This window comes from Eptatretus burgeri, chromosome 8 (genome assembly GCF_056783735.1).
Source record: "Eptatretus burgeri isolate ZD-2024b chromosome 8, Ebu_testis_v1, whole genome shotgun sequence".
Classification (NCBI taxonomy): domain Eukaryota; kingdom Metazoa; phylum Chordata; class Myxini; order Myxiniformes; family Myxinidae; genus Eptatretus; species Eptatretus burgeri.
The window spans coordinates 34751197-34763370 of record NC_140968.1 but is presented as its reverse complement, the minus strand read 5'-3'; the positions used below and the strand labels follow the sequence as shown (position 1 = coordinate 34763370).

At 46.2% G+C, this 12174-nt stretch overlaps 1 protein-coding gene across 5 annotated transcripts in view; it reads right to left on the bottom strand.

Annotated features, from left to right (window-relative positions):
- LOC147021507 (semaphorin-6D-like) overlaps positions 1-12174 on the bottom strand; it is a 334361-nt gene that overhangs the window by 265456 nt on the left and 56731 nt on the right. Inside the window, exon 1 of one of the 5 annotated variants that reach the window (XM_085891495.1) lies at positions 2597-2617. The exons of the other annotated variants lie outside the window; for them this stretch is intronic. The gene's annotated coding sequence lies outside the window, so the exon portion shown is untranslated. Of the gene's footprint in view, positions 1-2596; positions 2618-12174 lie in introns of those variants that run through there. 5 annotated transcript variants of the gene reach the window in all.

The following is a 12174-nucleotide window of genomic DNA, read 5'->3' as shown; positions in this document are numbered from 1 at the left end:
ACTCCTCCTCCCACGACCTCCACTCCGAGCTCCGTCTCCTTCGCCGTCCTCCACTGCCGACTCGACCAGACTCGACGACGACACAGCTCGACTTCAACGAGCTCCTCGGGCTCCGCGAGCTCTACGAGCTCCACACTGATGCAGAGGCACTCGACCACGACGACACAGCTCGGCGATGACCCAACAACGACTTCAGACGGAGGCGAGTTTCACGAGTCAGGGAAGGAGCGAGAGGAAGAGTGAGAGCGCAGGAAGAGGGAGAGAGCGCAGGAAGAGGGAGAGAGCGCAGGAAGAGGGAGAGAGCGCAGGAAGAGGGAGAGAGCGCAGGAAGAGGGAGAGCGAGCAGGAAGGGGGAGAGAACGCGCCGCGCCCCTGTCTGACTTTTATAGCGCGGGGCTCCGCCCTTCACTCCACCCCGTTTTCGGTTCCACCCTCGTTCGAGAGGGTTCTTGAAAAGGGGCGTTTCCTCACCCAGACCTCCTCACGCTGTCCATCCACCAATCGGTGGCGAGCCGCCCTTCCCCCCTTCCCTCACACCAAGCGCGGGGAAGAAAGGCGGGAAAAGCCCACCAGTATCCTTGGCAGTTTTTGTTCATTTGAAATAAAAGATAGGGAAAGAAAAACGACTAACTGGAGGATCGCAGCCCGAATGGATCACATAAATTCCCTCTATACAACGGGTTTGGGCTAACTACACACGTACCTATGGAGATATCTCACCTGAGGGCCCTTTATGGTGTAATGCGAATTTCCACAGCCGTAACAATATATATATATATATATATATATATATATATATATATATATATATATATATATATATATATATATATATATATATATATATATATATATATATATATATATATATATATATATATATATATATATATATATATATATATATATATATATATATATATATATATATATATATACACTAATAAAAGGCAGTGTGTGTGTGTGTGTGTGTGTGTGTGTGTGTGTGTGTGTGTGTGTGTGTGTGTGTGTGTGTGTGTGTGTGTGTGTGTGTGTGTGTGTGTGTGTGTGTGTGTGTGTGTGTGTGTGTGTGTGTGTGTGTGTGTGTGTGTGTGTGTCAAACATAGCACCACCTTTGGTGGTAGCTGGTATTCAAAATCATCTTCCTTTATCTTACGATATGGAGTGCAGTATATGTTGTGATTAATTAAAAAAAATTCAAAAATAACAAAAATTATAAATTGCATTTCCAAGAATGTGCCACAGCACATTGCCCACCTGAGGCGGGCCAAGAAGTGTACTCCCACCCTTGTGCTTGTGATAAGTGCAGAGCAACCGATGATAAATGAGGTGTATGGTGCAGCTTCCTCTCTTGATGCTCAGCATTTAGAGGACAGAGCACAGATAAACCCCGTGTGTTATATCCATTTGGAGAGGGGGGGGAGAGGAGAGAGTGGGGGGGGGGGGAGTGAGTGATTTCTTCTTAATCTCCTCATACAATGATGTCTCAACTCTTTCTCCTTGTACCTACCATAGTCACTCACATCCAACTGCTCCTTGACACTGCCTTTCTTTCCTGAGAAGGTGAAGTAACTAAAGGCAACACTTGAGTCTGATTCTGTGATATACCAGGACGGCATCAGTGCCTGTATCCTGAAAACCTACTCTGCCACTCTTGTGTTTCTTCTTTTTCCTCTGTTCAACTTATCATTTGCTCCAAGTCACCTTCAGTCTACTTGGAAGTCGGCCAACATCACTGTGATATACAAACATGGTGAAAAACAGATCCCCTTTACAACAATCCCATTAGGTTAATTTCAATTATCAACAATGTCATGGAATCCATCATTGCAGTTACTGTAACAAAAAATCCTTCCTTTTCTCCAACAGCCTGATCTCAGATCATCAGTTTAGTTTTTCCTTCCTGCTATTTCAGCATCTCCCCCCCCCCCCCTTGTTGTTGTGTTTGAGCTTCTCTCCAACTTACTCTCTCATTCCTCTCCTCGCCTCTAATTCCTTTGCTGTTAATGTGTTTCCCTGTTTTACACTGTGTTCTTACTCTGCTGTTCAGTTATCTGTAAGCTCTTCCACAAGAACTGAAGATGGTGTTGCCAGTACCCAGAGTGTGCCAGGAAGTTACATCACATTACCCAAGCTCAGCTTCTGTGTTTTTCTGAAAGAAAGTCCTGTGTTTTCTGGTGTGTGTGTGTGTGTGTGTGTGTGTGTGTGTGTGTGTGTGTGTGTGTGTGTGTGTGTGTGTGTGTGTTTTGTATGGCAGCTGCTCCAAGAGCCTTGGATCCTATAAAATAAATAAATATATTTCGATTTATTGAAAATGGCTGACATAATCATGGGATTAGGCCCGTGAACAACCATTATGAACCACACATTACCATTGAGCACTGAAAACATGGGAAATGAATACCGCCGTGGTTATGAGAGGAGAAATAAATGCATAGATCAGGACTCAATGACACAATTCCAACAATTTGAACAACGTAACAAAACAAGAAGGCATCAGGCGGTAGCCTGACAGATATGACGAAAAATCATGCAAATGACGTCATTGTCACCTCGACCATTGACATGTATCATCAAAAAACATTGACAGACTCACTTTTGTTCTTTGGAATTCTTCGGTAAAGTTTGATGAAGATAGCTGAAAACGTTCGTGAGTTATCACACTCACAGTAAATGTCGAGCCGGGCCATAAATGAGACAGACAGACATATGACAAAAAAATTCAATTTTCGTCATAATGAGAAAAGAACCAGAACATCAAAAAAAAAATTAAAATGTTGAGGTCAAACAAAATCTGCATTACACCATTTACAGTCGATGTATTACAGGAATGTTCAAACACTAACCCAACAGAATATATCCCCAAAACAACCAAATACCTGGAAACATGACAAAAATGAAAAATAAACTCAAGAAACCAAAATCAGAACCTCGTGGAATGAACGTCGTGTAAAAGTACATCCGAAGCAGACAGCAACAAAATGAATTGGATAAAAAAGGTGAAATGAAACCAGGCAATGAAGGTTCAAACAAAAGCCAAATGAATATGTATCCAAGAAGGGCCTGGAAGGGTCACATTCCACCTTCAAACACTCACCCTGGGAGATTACGGCAAACAAGAATGGCAGAGAAAAGTTTTTTTGCCAAAGGATGATGAGTAGTATGGGTTCAAAGTGCAGTAAATGAGTTGTTTTTTTCTTTAAGGACGTCGTACAAGTAGTTAAATTTATTTATTTATTTTTGTTGCTTTTTGAAACAGCCAATCTCGTTTTAAACCATTTATTTCAGAAGAAGTAACTTATTTGTTTACGTCTTGTCCGTAATTAAAGTTGATTTATTTTATGTTTGGGGATTCAATGTCAGGTATGAACATATGAATCATCATTCATCCCTTGAGGCCTTGGTGGGTAAATAAATAGATGCCAAAGATGATCTTCGAATAAATGGCTGCCACATAAGGGGTGAAGGTGGTACAGCTTGTGCTTTGGAGGCTCATGTGCAAATATGACTTGTCTGGGGATGATCCATGGTCAGGGTTACTTCTCAAAAAAAAAAAATTGCCAAGGTCACCACAGCGGAGACGAAAGATGGGCAGGTCAAAATTATGGAATTTTCTGCAGTACAAGGCGTGTCGTGCAGAAGTGTGTCATATATCATCCGTCGCAAACTGCTGATGTGCAAGCTCTCATTCCGACGAGTCCCTCAAAACCTCAACGCAGGTGACTGTCACCAATGGGTCGAATCCATGAGTCAGAAGGTGAGGAATGCCAATCCATAGTCACTTCCACGCATTATGGTGACTAAATCTAAAACATGGATTCGCATTCCATCCCAACCTGTGGGAGGGCATCACAATGCCCACAACGAGCTGCTTAACGTTTTCATAGCTGAGGATTAACCCCGGACAGACTGCCAATCCTTCGCAGGGTGCTGCCAAAGCACGCCGACAGGGATGAACACACTGAGTGGTTTTGCCATTAACTACTTGGTGGAGTGAGGATTTGAACTTATGAACACCTAATTACAACACAGAAGCTGAGCCAGTTCAGCCAAGCGAGAATCCACTGGACTCACCGCCAAATGCAAAAATCATAGAAAGGTCAATGCAGTGACTTCATATTGCATCCTCTGAACACAGTATGCTTACTGTGATCTGAGATCCAAAGAAGGTTCTGATAAATAAATCACACATCTTATAACATTACAATTACTGGTGGAAAATGCATAAGATTTCCATATCCTACGAGAGACAATCGAACATACGCGATGCTGACTGATAGATATCATTCTTTTCAAAAATACAATGACTTTCAGTGGGCATAAATTTATAAAAGAAGGTTCCAACAGTTTCTTACACAAGACTGAGGCTCACAGCAGAGAGGGGTGACCGGGGATGAAAAGGTAACCGGGGATGATGAAAAGGGATGTACTGACGGTGGAGACGGATATGGACAAAACAAGCAAGGGAATGAAATGAACATGAAAATAGTTGAGAAGAGGAGCAAACACAGTAACTTTCAAAATCAGTGTTGAGTTGGGAATGGTGAATGAGGGTAGAAAAGATCATGGGTAAGGATGGGGGATGACGTGAAATGGTGGTGCACGGCCTTCTTAAATTTCTGCAGGGAAAGAGTGTGATTGAACCAGGTAGAATCGGAGGGCTGAGAGAGCAGAGGCTCTGCTTAATTTTCTTTACTTTTCTGTTAACCCTCACAAGATGTTTATGACTTATAACCACAATTGGAAAATGTCTATTTCAGTGTACAATACAAAACCACAAAAAAAAAAATCCATTCTCTGGTCTATTTCCTCCCCGCCAGATCAATTAAAGGGAACTCAAACACTCAAACCACTTTGGCACTAATCTATCTCTTGATACCACACAAAATAGATATGATATGTCTTTTTCTGATTTCCAAATTATAAAGTAGATAAATTTTCGATTAAAAAGGCGAAATCTTCTTCTTCAGATTAGCCATGACGTCCCATTAGGAAGTGGACCATCATATCTGTACTGTATATGGGTTACATCGTGGTACAATTTAACTCAAACGGCGAATAATTTTCGATTTTCCACAAATATGCCGAGGCGATGCGTCCTTGGTGCCTGCATAGTAATACGAACCGAGATGGTTTCATGCCACACCAATGGCCGAAGGACTCAGAAATTGGACGAGGTTTGTCTGGAATATCCGAGTGTGGATCGGGCATTAAAATGTTCACTTTTGTGCTGTAACATATCAGCACATGTAACAGAGAACTGTTATGAAACAACAGAGATGGCTAGATCTTGTGATATCCGCCATGATTGAGAGAAGATATCATCCCCACTATTAAGCAGAATAAACATCCGTTGCTCAAAATTGTAACGCCATCTCTACCCAGCCACCAGCATATGTCACGGGCGATTTGAGTGGTGAATGAAACACCTGTTGCCATTGCCTGACAGTTAACACAAGAGCACCTGAAAATAATTTTCTCTTATCAACACAAATTTCTACAAACCAAATGAACCACCATCGATTTATGATGGAGAGAAAGTATTATGTATCATAATCTACTCTGAGGATGCTAAAACTTTCAGGGACTCCCCCCCCCCACCACCACTTCCATCCCCAACACCACCCCCCCCTCCACAATCTCCCCACAATCCTCCATCAACCATCACCCCCACAAAACCCACAACCACCCCACACCCCCTATCCCCCCGAGCACTTATCCCCCCTCCACTGGGGCAGGACCTCAACATGGCTTGACACAGCACGAACACGGCACCACGGCATGAACACGGCACCACGGCATGAACACGGCACAAATATGGCATGAACACAGCACCACAGCATGAACTCAACACCACGGCATGAACACGACACCACGGCATGAACACGACATGAATATGGCACAACAACACCACAGCATGAACTCAACACCACGGCATGAACTCAACACCACGGCATGAACACGACACCACGGCATGAACACGACACCACGGCATGAACACGACACCACGGCATGAACACGACACCACGGCATGAACTCAACACCACGGCATGAACACGACACCACGGCATGAACACGACACCACGGCATGAACACGACACCACGGCATGAACACGACACCGCAGCATGAACACGACACCACGGCATGAACATGACACCACGGCATGAACACGACACCACGGCATGAACACGACACCACGGCATGAACATGACACCACGGCATGAATATGACACCACAGCATGAACATGACACCACAGCATGAACACGACACCACGGCATGAACATGACACCACGGCATGAACACGACACCACGGCATGAACACGACACCACGGCATGAACACGACACCACGGCATGAACACGACACCACGGCATGAACATGACACCACGGCATGAACACGACACCACGGCATGAACACGACACCACGGCATGAACACGACACCACGGCATGAACACGACACCACGGCATGAACACGACACCACGGCATGAACACGACACCACGGCATGAACACGACACCACGGCATGAACATGACACCACGGCATGAACACGACACCACGGCATGAACACGACACCACGGCATGAACACGACACCGCGGCATGAATATGACACCACAGCATGAACACGACACCGCGGCATGAACACGACACCACGGCATGAACACGACACCACGGCATGAACACGACACCACGGCATGAACACGACACCACGGCATGAACACGACACCACGGCATGAACACGACACCGCAGCATGAACACGACACCACGGCATGAACATGACACCACGGCATGAACACGACACCACGGCATGAACACGACACCACGGCATGAACATGACACCACGGCATGAACACGACACCACGGCATGAACACGACACCACGGCATGAACACGACACCACGGCATGAACATGACACCACGGCATGAACATGACACCACGGCATGAACACGACACCACGGCATGAATATGACACCACGGCATGAACACGACACCACGGCATGAACACGACACCACGGCATGAATATGACACCACAGCATGAACATGACACCACAGCATGAACACGACACCACGGCATGAACATGACACCACGGCATGAACACGACACCACGGCATGAACACGACACCACGGCATGAACATGACACCACGGCATGAACACGACACCACGGCATGAACACGACACCACGGCATGAACACGACACCACGGCATGAACACGACACCACGGCATGAACACGACACCACGGCATGAACACGACACCACGGCATGAACACGACAACACGGCATGAACACGACACCACGGCATGAACACGACACCACGGCATGAACACGACACCACGGCATGAACATGACACCACGGCATGAACACGACACCACGGCATGAACATGACACCACGGCATGAACACGACACCACGGCATGAACACGACACCACGGCATGAACACGACACCACGGCATGAACACGACACCACGGCATGAACATGACACCACGGCATGAACACGACACCACGGCATGAACACGACACCACGGCATGAACACGACACCACGGCATGAACATGACACCACGGCATGAACATGACACCACGGCATGAACACGACACCACGGCATGAATATGACACCACGGCATGAACACGACACCACGGCATGAACATGACACCACAGCATGAACACGACACCACGGCATGAACATGACACCACAGCATGAACACGACACCACGGCATGAACATGACACCACGGCATGAACACGACACCACGGCATGAACATGACACCACGGCATGAATATGACACCACAGCATGAACATGACACCACAGCATGAACACGACACCACGGCATGAACATGACACCACGGCATGAACACGACACCACGGCATGAACACGACACCACGGCATGAACACGACACCACGGCATGAACACGACACCACGGCATGAACACGACACCACGGCATGAACATGACACCACGGCATGAACACGACACCACGGCATGAACACGACACCACGGCATGAACACGACACCACGGCATGAACACGACACCACGGCATGAACATGACACCACGGCATGAACACGACACCACGGCATGAACACGACACCACGGCATGAACACGACAACACGGCATGAACACGACACCACGGCATGAACACGACACCACGGCATGAACACGACACCACGGCATGAACATGACACCACGGCATGAACATGACACCACGGCATGAACATGACACCACGGCATGAACACGACATGACCACAGACACAAATGGCGTCCTCGAAAACTATGAACCGGGACGATCCCGTAACATACAAGACACCCGGTCAGCCTGTGATGGTGGGACAAAGCATTCATCACCAATTTTGCCCGTGGTGTCCACGTGTGCCTGCGCAATGACGCCCGGGCAAGTCCCGGTGTTGGCTGTCGGGCAATGACGGGTGTTTCTGCTCGAGTAATGTAACTGATTTATCAATTAACACAAAATCCCTTATAAAATCGTCAATCGAACGGAAAACAAACCCAACCGAGCTGAATTGAACATGTGACCATCGTTTTCATCTTCAACAACACTTCCTCCTCCTTCCACTGAATCTCTTGCACAAGGCTCAAAATGATAGGATGATTGGGCTCCACAATCCCCCCGAAAGCATTTCCATCACAAATTTTGCCTCCTTCAATGTAGTTCCTTTCAAAGTCACACTGATCACTTCCAACAAACTGAGAACCTTGAGTGTTGCTCACGACGGTGAAATCAGTGTCGGAATCCGAGCTCGACGTGCACCGTTTCTCTATGTAAGCAACCATTCGATTCAATATGGCTTCAGGATGAGATGTCACTGGCGAAATCGAAAATCGACACTCTAGCGCTTTTTTTTTAACACTTTGTGATTGGAAAAATTATTTCAAATTATTTCCCCTTCAATTTTGACCGTCATTGATGATTCTCAATGGTTTCCTGGAAGAAAAACAAACAAATTTTGATTGGGGTTCCCCTTGAAGGAGGAATTTGCGCAGTGTTGCTACTTCATAGATCTCGTCTATTCCAAGTAGTCCAGAAGACGTGAAGAAGCAACGACAATTGAACGAGGCCGACTACTTTTAGGCCTAGCAGAGGCCATGTACAAGCTGAGATGTGGGTTTCAGAAGGTGGAACAGAGCACTTCCAGTTCTCGAAGTATCCTACTTCGTGGTTGTGTATGTATGTGTGCGTATATGAGTGTATGTGCGTGCATGTATGTGCGTGTGCGTACAACTTGCTGTTGTTACCTGCCATCACCACATGTGGATGAGTTTCAGGTGATGGAACCGAGACCAACCGTGTGTTGAAGTATGCTCTTTTCATGATCTCCACTGAGCCCCGGACGGCTTCCAACTGCAGTTTGTTTGTAGTAGTATTCCCAGGGATGGTTTTTAAGATCTCTGTGAGGTTCTTCTTCATCATTCCTGCAGCTCCAATAATCACTGGAACAATTTCGTATCTTTTCAGCTTCCAGGATCTTTTCACTTCATTCTTGAGGTCTTGGTGTTTGGTCATTTTCTTGATTTTTGCATTGTTTCGACCAAAATCACTGGGTACTGACACTTCAATTAGCAAGTGGTCTTTTCTTTTTTGTACCCAAGTAGTATATCCCACAGTCGTGCTTTGTTTTCTATGGTCATGCTTGATCGGATCATGAGTTTGATCATGCGAGCATTACTTCCTTGTTTTCAGTTCATGTTTCCATGAGTTTTCTGGAACTGGGATATTTCATGTTTTTCAGATGTGACAGTGGATTACTCCTCATACCTTGTTATGCCTTTGTGTGTCGAGGTGTTCTGACATGAGTATTTTACATCCTGATAGGAGGTAGCTCATGCTTTCTGTTTCCACCTTGCAAAATGTACACCTGTCCGATTGACTCGGTCCTGCCATGTATGTGTTTGTGTGTGTGTGTGCGTGCGTCACCATTTTCCTCAGAGATGGTCGAACAGATCTTGGTCAAACTTTCAACGGTTCATCAGTGAGTGCCGTGGAGTGATTTAGGAAAAATAAAATTTGAAATTTTTGAAAAAAATTCCCTCTATAGTGCCTATGCCTTTGTAGCTATGTGAAAGGTAATATTGTTACGAATTTGGAAAATGATCACACACAACATTCAGGTCCTCTTGCTCAGATATTTCGGTAAGTATGTGTTTTATAGATAGCTTCCTTTCCCTTGTCGAATGGGTAAATCAATGTAAATGCGCTGTGATTTATTTTAATAGTTAGGAGTTTTATCGAGATTCTGCAAAGAAGAAGAACACTCCTCTGCAAAGAAGAACAACACTCCCGCCCCGAGATTCTGAGACATAAACAGGAATGACCGTTACAAAAAGTATGCTCAGAAAAGAACGACAACTCCTGCACCGGGATTTTCCCCGCGCGCCGGAAAGGGGGAGGGGGAGCGCACCAGAGCGTATAAAGGAAGCTTGCAGCGATGCAGAAAGAGAGGAGACTTGAGGAGAAGCAAAGGGAAGGAAGAAGCGAGGAGGAGCATCATCTCAAGCGACCCATCTCGTTCTAGCTGGGTTCGGTCGTCATCTCGCTGGAGCGCTCGTCTCGGGGAAGCCTGTCTGATCTGGTCCTCATCCTCCTCAGCCTCCTCCGCCTCCTCTTCCGCGCGATCGTGAGCTTGGGCGATCACCTAGGCTGGGTTCGGTTACGCCGCACCAGTCCTTCGGAGACCGGAGCTCCCGGAAGGAGGGAACGTCCAGTCGCGCGTTCATAGCCAGGAGGCCAGCCATCCTGGTCCTCAGCCCGACTATCATCCGGGCTGGAGGTCTAAATAAAGACCTTTCGGTCCAATTCTTGGGGTGTATGTGTGTGTGTGTGTGTGTGTGTGTGTGTGTGTGTGTGTGTGTGTGTGTGTGTGTGTGTGTGTGTGTGTGTGTGTGTGTGTGTTCGTGGGCCCGTCTGCTGAGTAGAAAACTGTTTAAGTGCCTGTGCTGTATATATTTGCATTACATTCTCAATAGTCGGTTTAATTCTGCTTCTTATGTGCTTCCTTAATTCCCCCCATTATTGTTGAATAAATACCCCGACTGTTAAATGTATCAGCTCGTTTTGTGTTTCTTTCATTGGTTCGACATGGCGCGTGATTGAGAATCAGTTAAAGCTGTTATGGCCTTTAGGGGACATTTGGACCAATGGTTCTTGGCGATTCAACCGCTCGGAATTCCGAGCGGATTCCGGAGCGGAATCGCGATTCCAGAGCTCAGAATCGCTGGCGATTCAACCGCTCGGAACATGGAACGAGCGCTCTAAGTGGCTCGTTTTCGTACGAGTTCCGTCGAGGGTGAAATTCCCCGGTAGTTGGACCACGTGGGTATTTAGGTAAATTGAAATTGGCAATTGACCCTACCCCACGTGGTCTATCCATTGGCGAATTTCAGTCCGATAGAGGACCCGTCAACTTCGGACTTATCCGGGGCGACGATCTGAATTCCAGGCGATCGGTCGAGCCGACTTGCGGCTCCATCCAGTGGTTATGCCCGCGGCCGACGTCCCGGCCCCGCAACAATATTAAGTGATCCCTGACCCCATTATTTAATGGGTGTAGGGAGTGTTTAGGCACCCACAAAAATATACAAAAAATCAAAATGTGATTTCTTCAAAATGCCAACAGGATTATAGAAAGAGGTTACGCCTAACCCTTACCCTAACCTTAACCCCTGCTAGTATATATTACATAATACGAGTTCCCTTCAGAGGAATTTCAACATAGGAGGAGGCCATTAAGCCAATAAAAATCTGTGCAATGGTTTCCAACCGACAGTTGCTTGTTTGTGCTCTATCCTTTTTAAATGCCAAGCATCAAGTAAGGAAGCAGCACTTACCCTCTTTAAAGTCGTTGGTACAACTCAGTCAGGATTCAAACCACCAACCTCTCACATTAAGAGTGGATGCTCTAACCACAACACCATTGAGTCTGGATGACCCATTGCTTCAAAACAGAAGAAAAGGGCAAAATAATTTCAGCATTTGAAGCACACGGGGTGAAGTCATTTATTGAACCCTATGATGGTAGTGAATGTGATCAAACCCTTCATTATCAGGTAGTGATGCCACAGCAACAAGCAATGTGCATACATTACTGGACATGACGACCATGACTACAATGAAGGGAGTACTCCGCTGAAGCAGGAAGAACTAGAACGGTA